The following is a 12,312-nucleotide window of genomic DNA, read 5'->3' as shown; positions in this document are numbered from 1 at the left end:
ACCAAATTATCAATTTTCATGTAATGTTATTTCCCATCTCTACCACCTGATCTTTTCATACATTTATACTCCCTTTATACTTACATGAGATTTATACTGCCTACAGACAATGAGATTATACACGCACATTCTACAAACAGGGAATACAATTTTCAATAGTTTGACAAATTTTAACAAACCTTCCCCCTCTCTCAAAAATTAACCAAAAGAAGGGCATCTGGGTGGCTCAGCCGGTTGAGCATCTATCTGACTCTTGATTTTGGATCAGGCCATGATCTCACGGTCCCCCCACTGGGCTCTGCACTGAGCACAGAACCTGCCTGAGATATATTCTCTCTCTCTCTCTCTCTCTCTCTCTCTCTCTCTGTTTCTGTCTCTCTCTCCCCCTCCCCGCCCCTCTCCCCTGCTCACACTCTCGAAAGAAAGAAAGAAAGAAAGAAAGAAAGAAAGAAAGAAAGAAAGAAAGAAAGAGCTAATGTGGTAAAGAAAGTTAAATATATATATATATTTAAAAGACGTGTGGAATTAGATCAGTGGTTGCGGTTGCCCAAAATACAGAAAAAATTCACCAAATTGTATACTTTAAAATGATAACTTTTATTTTACGGGACTTAAATTTCAATTTTTTTAAAGAATGTGATAGAAAAAAACGACAGAGTGAAGGACAGCCAAGAAAGAAACATGAATTATTCTGACAGTTTTTTTTTTTAATTTTTTAACCTTTATTTATTTTTGAGAGATTGAGAGAGGCAGAGCACAAGCAGGAGAGGGGCACAGAGAGCTGGAGACAGAATCTGAAGCAGGCTCCAGGCTCTGAGCTCTCAGCACAGAGCCCGACGTGGGATTCGAACCCACGAACTGCGAGATCATGACCTGAGCTGAAGTCGGATGCTCAATGGACTTAGCCACCCAGGTGCCCCTGACAGTTTGACTATGAAATGAAGTTCCTAGAAAAACAAAGTCTAGCACAGAAAAAGAAAAATAAGATAGAAGAACAGATAAATGTTTACTTTGCCAATACTGGTAGCAGAACATCATGACCGAGATGTTTTCCCAAGAGATATGTGAGCTGAACCAGTGGGAAACACGGCCAGCTAGACTCACAGCCCATCTCTCTACACACAACCATACGCCGGACTGAGCACTAGGCACAGAGAGGGAGAAACGAGAAGCAGCCAGAGAACCTCTAATGAGCCTACAGCAAATGACTGAAGTTGTATTCGAGGAAATATTCAGTGCCATGATCTGAATGAATGTCTGTGTCCCGACAAAACTCATACGTTGAAACCTAACCCCGAAGGTGATGCTATTTTGAGGTGGGTACTTAGGTCATGAGGGTGGAGCCCTAAGGAATGAGATCAGTGCTCTTATAAAAGAGACTCCACAGAGCTCCCTCACCCCTTCCGCCAAGTGAGGACACAGAGAAGACAGCCATCTATGAAGCAAAAACCAAACCTCACCAGACCCTCAATCTACCAGCATCATGGTCTTGGAATTCCCAGTCCAGGACGATGAGAAATTCATGGTGTTCATAAGTCCCCCAGATTATGGTATTTTGTTATAGCCACCCAAACAGACCAAGACATTCAGTATCATGGAACTCAAGATTACAGAGTGTGTTGTGCATTAAGTAATACAAGTGTCAAAACTTTAAAATGATTTTGGCTCAGATCATGATCTCATGCATGGTTTAGGAGATTGAGCCCTGCACTTTCAGCGTGGAGCCTGCCTGGGCTCCCCTCTCTCTCTGTCCCTCCCCAATTCATACACATACACACACACACACACACACACACACACACACACACACACACACACACGCTTTTTCTCTCAAAAAAAAAAAAAAAATTTAATTAAGTGAAGGACCAATCAGTTCCACCACTGGGTAAATACCCAAGAAAACTGAAAACATGTTTACATAAAAACCTGCACACGAATGGTCCAAAACCAATGCTGGACAAATGTAGAACTTTCACACCAGTAGTTTGGTATTATTCGTAACAGCCAAAATGTGGTCTATCCACACAATGGAGTATTATTTGGCTATAAAAAGGAACAAAATACTGATCCATGCTACAGCATGGTTGGGCCTCACAAACATGTACTTAAGTGAACCAAGCTAGACACAAAAGGCCACATATTGCATAATTCCATTTATATGAAATGTCTACAGAGACAGAAGTAGACTCATGGTTGCCAAGGGCTGGAGGGAAAGCAGGGTGGTGACTGACTGCTAATGGGTTCAGGGTTTCTTTCTGGGGTTATAAAAATATTCTGGAATCAGGGTCACCTGGGTGGCTCAGTCAGCTAAGCGTCTGACTTCGGCTCAGGTCATGATCTCATGGTTCGTGGGATCGAGCCCCACATCAGGCTGTGCTGACAGCTCAGAGCTTGGAGCCTGCTTAGGTTTCCGGGTCTCCCTGTCTCTCTACCCCTCCCCCCCCCCACACTCTGTCTCTCCCTCTCTCAAAAATGAATAAACATTAAAAACAATATTCTAGGGGCGCCTGGGTGGCTCAGTCAGTTGAGTGTCTGACTTTGGCTCAGGTCATGATCTCATGGTTTGTGGGTTCAAGCCCCGCATCATGTCCTGTGCTGACAGCTCAGACCCTGGAGCCTGTTTCAGATTCTGTGTGTGTCTCTCTCTGCCCCTCCCCAACTCACGCTCTGACTCTCTCTCTCAAAAATAAATAAAAACCTTAAAAAAAAATTTTTTTAATATTCTAGAATCAGAAGTTTGTGTGACCCTGTGAATTTTTTCATAATAGAAACATTTCAGTATACTATACCCAGAATTTTTTTTAATTTTTTAAAATGTTTATTCATTTTTGAGAAAGACACAGAGCACATGCAGGGGAGGGGCAGAAAGAGAGGCAAATACAGAATCCGAAGCGCCCCAAGTTTAGTGATTCTTATTTGGGAAAGAGTAGGCAATATACAGCTGTCTAAAATATATTTATTATTATAATACTGTGTTATATTTAGAAAATAAAATAACTCACGACTGTGAGCCTATAAAGGGGTGTATCATGTGTCTTTTTATCTAAAGATGTCATGGTTGGGAATTGATTGAAAGACCCTAGGAGGCCTTTTTGGATTTGGCTTAAAATGTGAACCTTAACTATTATACAAGCTAGGGGAATAATACCCCTCCTCCCCACCGTTTACCCTCTCCTGCCTCCACCAAAAAGAAAAGCAAACATCAGAAAATTCAAGAATCAAGAGTGCCTAGGTGGCTCAGTCAGTTAAGCATCGGATTTTTGGTTTTGGCTCAGGTCATAATCTCACAGTTCACTGGTTCAAGCCCTGCATCAGGCTCTGCACTGACAGCAAGTAGGCTGCTTGGGTTTCTCTCCTCCTCTGCTCGCTCGCTCTCTCTCTCAAAATAATAAATAACTCAAGAATCACTGTTTGTTTTCACATTTTTTTAAGTAATCCGTATGCCTAATGTGGGGGTTGAACTCACAACCCCAAGATCAAGAGTCACATGCTCTTCCAACTGAGCCAGCCAGGCGCCCACTTTCACCTCTTCTGAGTCAAGTAATATTCCCCCTTTGATTCTGCACTATGTAATTTTTGTCCTGCAACTTCAGAGCCAAAACATAAGTACATTTTTACCTCTAATATTACCATTGGTCACTTTGCTTTTTAGTCACAATAGGTAATGTGTTTTGTTTTTGGAAGTCACTAAATAAACTGAAGAAGACTTGAGATTTTAGTTGTTTAACAAAAGGGGAACATAGGATAAAAATAGTGAAAAACGATGTTTTCTATGATTTCTCGACAAAGCTAAATAGATTAGGTTCCAAAGTGGGGTTTTGTGTTTTATTTTCTTTGGTACGTATCATTAACTGAAGGAAAAAAAAAATTCTGGGGCAGCTGGGTGGCTCAGTTAAGCGTCTGACTTTGGCTCAGGTCATGATCTCATGATTCGTGAGTTCAAGTCCCACAAAAGGTTCAAGCACCTCTGTGCTGACAGCATGGAGCCTGCTTTGGATCCTCTGTTGCCCCCCCCCCCGCCCCTCCCCTACTCTCTCTTTCTCAAAAATAAACATTAAAAAAAAAAAAACAATCACTAAATTTTACTCAAGGGAGGATATGCTCCATCAGGAACCTCCTAATGAGAAACTTCATCTCTGGGCCATGAACTGACAGAGACAGCTGAGAGAGACAATTCCAGAGCTTGCCACAAACCCATTACAAAATGGAAATTTTATGGACTCATCATATTCTTCTTGTACACTGTACCTCCTCCAATCTAATCTTCCTCAAACCTAACCTAACTTAATCTAATCCTTTCGGGGTGCCTGGGTGGCTCAGTCAGTTGAGCATCCAACTTCAGCTCAGGTCATGATCTCACAGTTGATGGGTTCAAGCCCCGCATCGGGCTCTGTGCTGACAGGTCAGAGCCTGGACCCTGCTTCGGATTCTGTGTCTCCCTCTCTCTCTGCCCCTCCCCCACTAGCACTCTGCCTCTCTGTGTCTCAAAAATAAACATTAAAAAAATTTTAATCTAATCCTTTCATCTCCTCTTCTAAACTTAAATCACAAGAATAAGCTGAATGCTTGAATTGTGCTGGCCTAAAAATCACAAAAATCTGTGAAGTGGATGTTTCAATACTAACGACTCCAAGACGCTGTAACGTCTAGGAATTTGTTTCCTTCTTAAAACTATAAACCACTGGATAAAACAGGAGGCATGCATCTGCCTCTTCGATGAATCTATCGATGTGCTTGCAGAATTCGAGACACGAAGGCAGTCAGAACTCCCTGGGTTCTTTCCCCACAGCCATGCTCAAAACAGTCAATTGTGGTTCTGTTCTGCAATCAGTCCACCTCTAAGTACACAGATCTTCTAACTCCACAATAACCAAACCACACCACTATGTGAAGTGTGCACATATCCCAGTGTGCACACTGGCTTTGCCTGTCAATGACCAGACAGCACCTAAAGAAAGAGTTTTACAAGAAGGCCGTGTCCCCCACCAGCTGGTCAGGGGCCCACCCCACTGCCAAGCAGGGCTCCTGGCCAGAGATGGGCAGTGCATTAGGTCATTCCGTTTGCCATGAGACATCTCTTCAGATGCAAATTTTAAGCATGACAAACCACAGAAAAGGGTACTACATGAAAATATAGGAGAACATGCTTTTTCCTAAATCAAGAATGAGTAAGCCCAAATGATGCAGATGTCTCTATTACAAGTCTTTGAACAAACAAAAAGGAAAAACAGCTTCATCGGACCGTGTGACTAAGAGAATACAAAAAAACAGTGTGTTATGGAAGCCTGGGTGAAAAAAAATAGAGCATTCATGATGTGGTTAAAAAACAGCATTTTTATTTCAAAATGAAACAGGACAGGGGCACCTGGGTGGCTCAGTCGGCTGTGTCCAACTCTTGATTTTGGCTCAGGTCATGATCTCACAGTTCATGAGTTTGAGCCCCGCGTAGGATTCTGCACTGACAGCAAGAAGCCTGCTTGGAATTCTCCCTCTCTCCCTCTTGCCACTCCTCTGCTCATGCTCCTGCACACATACTTTCTGTCTGTCTCTCTCTAAAATAATTAAAAAAAAAAAAATTTTTTTTTTAACATCTATTTCTGAGAGAAAGAGACAGAGCATGAGCAGGAGAGGGGCAGAGAGAGAGGGAGACACAAAATTGGAAGCAGGCTCCAGGTTCTGTACTGTCAGCACAGAGCCCAACGCGGGGCTTGAACTCACTAACAGTGCAATCATGACCTGAGCTGAAGTCGGACACTTAACTGACTGAGCCACCCAAGGCGCCCCTCTAAAATAATTTTTAAAAAAAAATTTTTTTTTTTTTACATTTATTTTGAGAGAGCGCATGCAAGCAAGGGAAGGGCAGAGAGAGAAAGGAAGAGAGAGAATCCTAAGCAGGCTCCACAATGTCTGCAGGGAGTCCAACGTGGGGCTTGATCCCACAATCCATGAGATCATGACCTGAGCCAAAATCAAGAGTCAGACACTGACTGAACCACCAAGGCGCACCCACAATTAAAAGATTTTTAAGAGGGGCGCCTGGGTGGCGCAGTCGGTTAAGCGTCCGACTTCAGCCAGGTCACGATCTCGCGGTCCGTGAGTTCGAGCCCCGCGTCAGGCTCTGGGCTGATGGCTCAGAGCCTGGAGCCTGTTTCCGATTCTGTGTCTCCCTCTCTCTCTGCCCCTCCCCCGTTCATGCTCTGTCTCTCTCTGTCCCAAAAATGAATAAACGTTGAAAAAAAAAAAATTTAATAAAAAAAATAAATAAAAGATTTTTAAGAGGCATCTGGCTGGCTTAGTCCATGAAGCATGAGACTCTTGATTTCGGGGTTGTGAGTTTGAGCCCCATGTTGGGTGTAGAGATTATTTAAAAATCAAATCAGGGGGTACCTGGGTGGCTTAGTCAGTTAAGCGTCCGACTTCGGCTCAGGTCATGATCTCACGGTCCATGAGTTCGAGCCCCACGTCGGGCTCTGTGCTGACAGCTCAGAGCCTGGAGCCTGCTTCAGATTCTGTGTCTCCCTCTCTCTCTGACCCTCCCCAATTCATGCTCTGTCTCTCTCTGTCTCAAAAATAAACATTAAAAAAAATTTTTTTTTAAATAAAAAATAAAAATAAAAATCAAATCAGGGTGCCTGGGTGGCTCAGTCGGTTAAGCGTCCAACTTCAGCTCAGGTCATGATCTTGCAGTTCATGGGTTTGAGCCCCGCGTCGGGCTCTGTGCTGACAGCTCAGAGCCTGGAGCTTGCTTCGGATTCTGTGTCTCCTTCTCTCTCTGTTCTTCCCTTGCTCATGCTCTGTCTCTCTCTCAAAAATAAATAAAGATTAAAAAACAATTTTTTTAATCAAATCTTTAAAAAAATATATATTTGGGGGTACCTCGGTGGCTCAGTTGGGTAAGTAATCTGACTCGATTTTGGCTCAGGTCATGATCTCATGGTTTGTGAGTTTCAGCCCCACCATCAGGCTCTGGGCTGACAATGTGGAGCCTGCTTGGGATTCTCTCTCTCCCTCTCTCTCTCTGCCCCTCCCCTGCTTACATTCTCCCTCTCTCTCTCTCTCTCAAGATTAATAAATAAACTTAAGAAAAAAAAATGTTTTCAAAAAACTTTTATAATACATATGTGTTTTATTCAGTTCCCTGGGGAGAAAGGAAATGAGAAGATAGACAACTTACTTATACCTTACATCTTTCATTTTCCAGAAAAAGCATACATCTTTTAATGATTTAAAAACAGTTAAAACAACAGAAAGCAAGAACCATAAAAGAAAAAAACTGACAGAGTAGAATTCATCAAAATTTAAAATTACTGGTTATTAAAGGCACAGTCAAAAGCATACAGTTAAGTCCCAGACTGGGAAAAAATAATTGCAACGTATACATCTGGCAAAAAGACTCATACTCAATACGTAAGGAATTATTATTCTCAATAATAAAAAGACAACCTTTCTACACAGATAAGACTCAACAGACACGTCACAAAAGCAGGTACCTATGAGTAAGTGCCCATCATCAGTCATCAGGGAACGCTCACAAAGCCCCTAAAACAAGGTGCCACTACACATCCACTAGACTGTGGAAATAAAGACAAGTGATAGCAAAGGCCAGAGAGGACGTGGAGAACGAGAACACTCACACACTGCTGGTCCAAGCGTAAACTGTACAAGCACTTTGGGTCTGTTTCTTTAAAAGTGAATCATACAGCTATGCCACGAGCAATTCCACTCCTTATTTATCCAAAAGAAACGAAAACGTTATGTCCACATGGTCTCACACAGGAAAGAGCACCCCCCCGCCCCGACCATGTGCAGCTGGAGGAAAATGGCTAAACTATGTGTGGTACACATCCATACAACAGAACATTACTCAGGAACAGAAAGGAACCACCCACTGACACAGGCAACAACACAGACGAATTCCAAAAATGGTATGCTGAAAGAAGCTGGCTGCAAAATACATATATTGTATAATCTCATTTACATGAAATTCCAGAATAGGAAGAACCTGTGTTTATAAAAATCAGACCAGTGGGGTACCTGGGTGGCTCGGTCGGTTAAGTGTCAGATCCCGATTTTGGCTCACACCATGATCTCAGTTTCATGGGCTTGAGCCGCACATCAGGCTCTGCACGCCGACGGCATGGAGTCTGCTTAGGATTCTCCCTCACTCCCTCTCTGCCCCTCCCCCACTCGCTCTCTCAAAATAAATGAACTTTTTTTAAAAAATAATAAAGTAGTTAAATTCATTGAATCAGAAAGAACTGTGTTTGCAGGTGGGGAGGTCAGGGATGGAAAGCTGTTATTTAACGGCCGTAGAGTTTTGGTTTTGCAAGATGAAAATGTTCTAGACATCAGTTGCACAACAATGTGAATATAGTTAATTTTTTACCATATCTGTAAAAGAATAGAAATTAACTGGGGCGCCTGGGTGGCTCAGTTGGTTGAGCGGCCAACTTCAGCTCAGGTCATGATCTCGCGGTCCGTGAGTTCGAGCCCCGTGTCGGGCTCTGTGCTGACCGCTCGGAGCCTGGAGCCTGTTTTGGATTCTGTGTCTCCCTCTCTCTCTGACCCTCCCCCATTCATGCTCTGTCTCTGTCTCAAAAATAAATAAACGTTAAAAAAAAAAATTAAAAAAAAAAAAGAAATTAACATTTTCCCCATTTGGTCAGTACTACAAATCCTTTCAAAGCAAGCAGAATAAGGGGGGCCTGGGTGGCTCAGTCGGTTGAGCGTCCGACTTTGGCTCAGGTCATGATCTCACAGTTGACGAATTCGAGGCCTGCGTCGGGCCCTGTGCTGATGGCTCGGAGCCTGGAGCCTGCCTTGGATTCTGTGTCTCCCTCTCTCTCTGCCCCTCCCCTGCTCATGCTCTGTCTCTCTTTGTCTCAAAAATAAATAATTTAAAAAAAAAAAAAAAGCAGGCAGAATTAAGTGCATTTAAGGAAAATCAGCCCACCTGGATTCACCCTAAAAATGAAGGCCTGACAAGCAGCTTTTACTGGTCACCTACTCCACGCCAGACTCTGTGGAGAACACAAACACTACAATGCCAATGTGGTGGCTGAAACGGTACACATTAGCCAGAGACCCCAAGGAGTCACCATGGACACTGCATCACTTGGGCTTCCGAAATGGAACTGGCCAAGGACTTCCCAGGTGAAGGCAACTGCAGCCTAGCATTACTGTGATTCCTGACAGCAAAGTGGCTCAAAGCTTGAAGTGTACAAGCAAAAATACCTGAATTAGAGGCCTGACTTCACAGCTGCGCACCTCTGGTTTGAGTAACTCGCCCTCTCTGACCCTCAGTTTCCTCCACAGTAGAATGGAGAGGAGTACTACTGCACCAATTTTAACTGGTTTGGGGTTAACTTCACTATTATCAGTTTTTTTTTTTTTTTAATTTTTTTTTTTTTCAACGTTTATTTATTTTTTGGGACAGAGAGAGACAGAGCACGAACGGGGGAGGGGCAGAGAGAGAGGGAGACACAGAATCGGAAACAGGCTCCAGGCTCTGAGCCATCAGCCCAGAGCCCGACGCGGGGCTCGAACTCACGGACCGCGAGATCGTGACCTGGCTGAAGTCGGACGCCCAACAGACTGCGCCACCCAGGCGCCCCTTATCAGTTTTATTGGTAGTGGTATAGGGAACTTCAGAGAGGCTGGGACATAAATATACACCTTATACAATCAAGGAATAATCCAAGGCTTAAACTTAAGTAACTGGGATATTTTAGAACCAAGGAAGTAACTTATACTTTACATATGCACTTAACTCAGCTTAAAATGCTTGTTCTATTGATATTAACCTACCTGCTTTATTTTTTAAGTATGGACATCAGACCAAGGATATTAAAAAAAATTGTTTTTACATTTATTTATTTTTGAGAGACAGAGTGCAAGCAGGGAGGGGCAGAGAGAGAAGGAGACAGAGAACCCGAAGGAGGCTCCAGGCTCTGAGCTGTCAGCAGAGAGCCTGACAAGGGGCTCGAACCCACCACCAACTGTGAGATCACGACCTGGGCCGAAGTCAGATGCTCAACATACTGAGCCACCCAGGCACCCCCAAGCATATTTAAAAGCACAGATCCAAACTGCTTTCATCTGCCTTCAAAATTTAGTTAAAACATAGTACTGTAATAACTTTGTATGTTGACAGATGATAAGTACACTTATCATGGTGAGCATTTTGTACTGTCTATAACCATCAAATCACTATGTTGTTCACCTGAAACCAATACTGTACGTCAACTATACTTCAATTAAAATGAGTGAATTTTTGGGGTGCCTGGGTGGCTCAGTCGGTCAAATGTCCCACTCTTGGTTTCGGCTCAGGTCATGATCTCAGTTTGTGAGTTCGAGCCCTGCATCAGGCTCTGTGCTGATGGTGTGGAGCCTGCTTGAGATTCTCTCTCTCTCTCTCTCTCTCTCTGCACCTCCCCCATTCACACTGTGTGTGTGTCTCTCTCTCAAAATAATAAGTTTAAAAAAAAAATAAATGAAAAAAAGTGAATTTTTAAAAATAGCTAATACTGGGGTGCCTGCATTGGCTCAGTCAGTTAAGTACCTGACTTGGCTCAGGTCATGATCTTACGGTTCGTGGGTTGGAGCCTAGATCAGGCTCTGTGCTGGCCTGGAGCCTGCTTTGGATTCTCTCTCGCTCGCTCGCTCTCTCTCTCTCTCTCTCTCTGCATCCCCCCCCACACACACACACACACTCGTTGTTGGTCTCTCTCTCAAAAATAAACATTTTTTTTTAAATTGGGGGGAGGGGCTCCTGGGTGGCTCAGTCAGTTAAGCGTCTGATTCTTGATTTCAGTTCAGGTCATAATCTCACGGTTCATAAGTTTGAGCCCTGTGTTGGGCTCTGCGCTGACAGCTTGGAGCCTGTTTGGGATTCTGTCTCCACCCCTCCTGCCCCTCCCCCACTCACCCTCTCTCAAAAATAAACATTAAAAAAATTTTTTTAATAGTTAAGACAAAAATAAAATCTGAATTCATTCTGACAGAAGAGTATATTAATTGGGAGACTTCAGGGCAGAAAGACACAAGGATGCCCTGGGAGACAGCATGCAGATCATTTCTGAATTAGCACACCTGCCTTAGGAGGTAGTATTCTCAGGAAAAATTGGAAAGGTCGCTGATAACCTGCTAGAAGCCAAATCAGTAGATCTGTCTATCCAAATCTTCCTTGACTTCTTAGCCACCTGGACGTCGACCTCCTCTTCCACCTATCTTAGGGTGAGCTCCACAGTCTCTACAAATGTCAGAAGCTCTCAGAGAGGTCATTGCAGACACCACCACTGGCTTTCAACAAGATGATAAGGTCTTCCAAATCTCTGACTGCAGCCTAAATATTTGTCTTGAACTCCAAACCTGAATCTCCAACTGCCCACCATCCACTTGGGCACCCCTCAAACACTTCAGATTTAACCTACCCAAAACCAAGCTTACCATCTCGTCCTCCTCTCATTTTCCCCATCTTGGTGGGTATTACCAGCCAGTGAGCCTCCCGTTAGTGACAAGGAAGTAATTCTAGATGCATTCCTTCAATAAACATTTATTAAGTGCTTATAAAAATCCCTGCCCTCACGGAGATCGTGGACATGAAGTGAAAGGGACGGACAATAAACGAAGAAATTAAATACAATGAAAGCATACCGTAACAATGACAGAAGTGCTAAGGAACACGGGGAAGTAGGGACACGGGGACATACAGAAGAGCAGGCTCGGCGGGAGCCTGGGTGTGCTTAAGTGAGGGCAAGAGTCGGAATGTGAAGGAAAGGCATGGGGGCAGAGTGCTTTCAGGACTCGGCGGCGGAGTGACCCGATCCAACGCCCGCCCTAGCAGCTCGCTCTGGCTGCGAACACTGCCACTCCATGCCTTCCAGATTGCAGTCCGACTCTTACTGGTCTGCTCACTCCCAAGTCAGGGCCACTGGAACCCCTGAAGCCATCTCTAGTCCATTTGTATCACCGTTCCTACTGCCGCGGCCCCAGTTCAGGAGCTCTCAGTCCGCATGTGGGGCTAAAAGCTTCCCAGCGAGCCTCACCTTGGTTCAAATCACCTGCCACACTACCTGCGCTTTCTAAAGTGTCACCACACTCTCAAGAATCCCCCAATCCTCCTTCCTGCTTTCCTTCTCTCATCTTCCCTTTCCACTCCTGCCCTCCCCAGCTTCACTCCCCTCTACTGCAATGCCGCCTCAGGGCCTATGTCCTCCAGAACGGCCACTACCAATCCCTGGCATTTGGTACTTTTGAGTCCCATATCCAGAATCACCTTCTCAGGACACTCAGCACAGCATTTAACCTAAC

At 44.1% G+C, this 12,312-nt stretch overlaps 1 protein-coding gene across 18 annotated transcripts in view; it reads right to left on the bottom strand.

Annotated features, from left to right (window-relative positions):
• Window positions 1-12,312, bottom strand: part of KLC1 (kinesin light chain 1) — a 68,459-nt gene that overhangs the window by 53,343 nt on the left and 2,804 nt on the right. The window lies entirely within an intron of this gene.

The sequence above is a fragment of the Leopardus geoffroyi genome, chromosome B3, assembly GCF_018350155.1.
Source record: "Leopardus geoffroyi isolate Oge1 chromosome B3, O.geoffroyi_Oge1_pat1.0, whole genome shotgun sequence".
Taxonomy (NCBI): Eukaryota; Metazoa; Chordata; class Mammalia; order Carnivora; family Felidae; genus Leopardus; species Leopardus geoffroyi.
The sequence above is the reverse complement of the archived record's forward strand: the minus strand, read 5'-3'. Positions and strand labels throughout refer to the sequence as shown.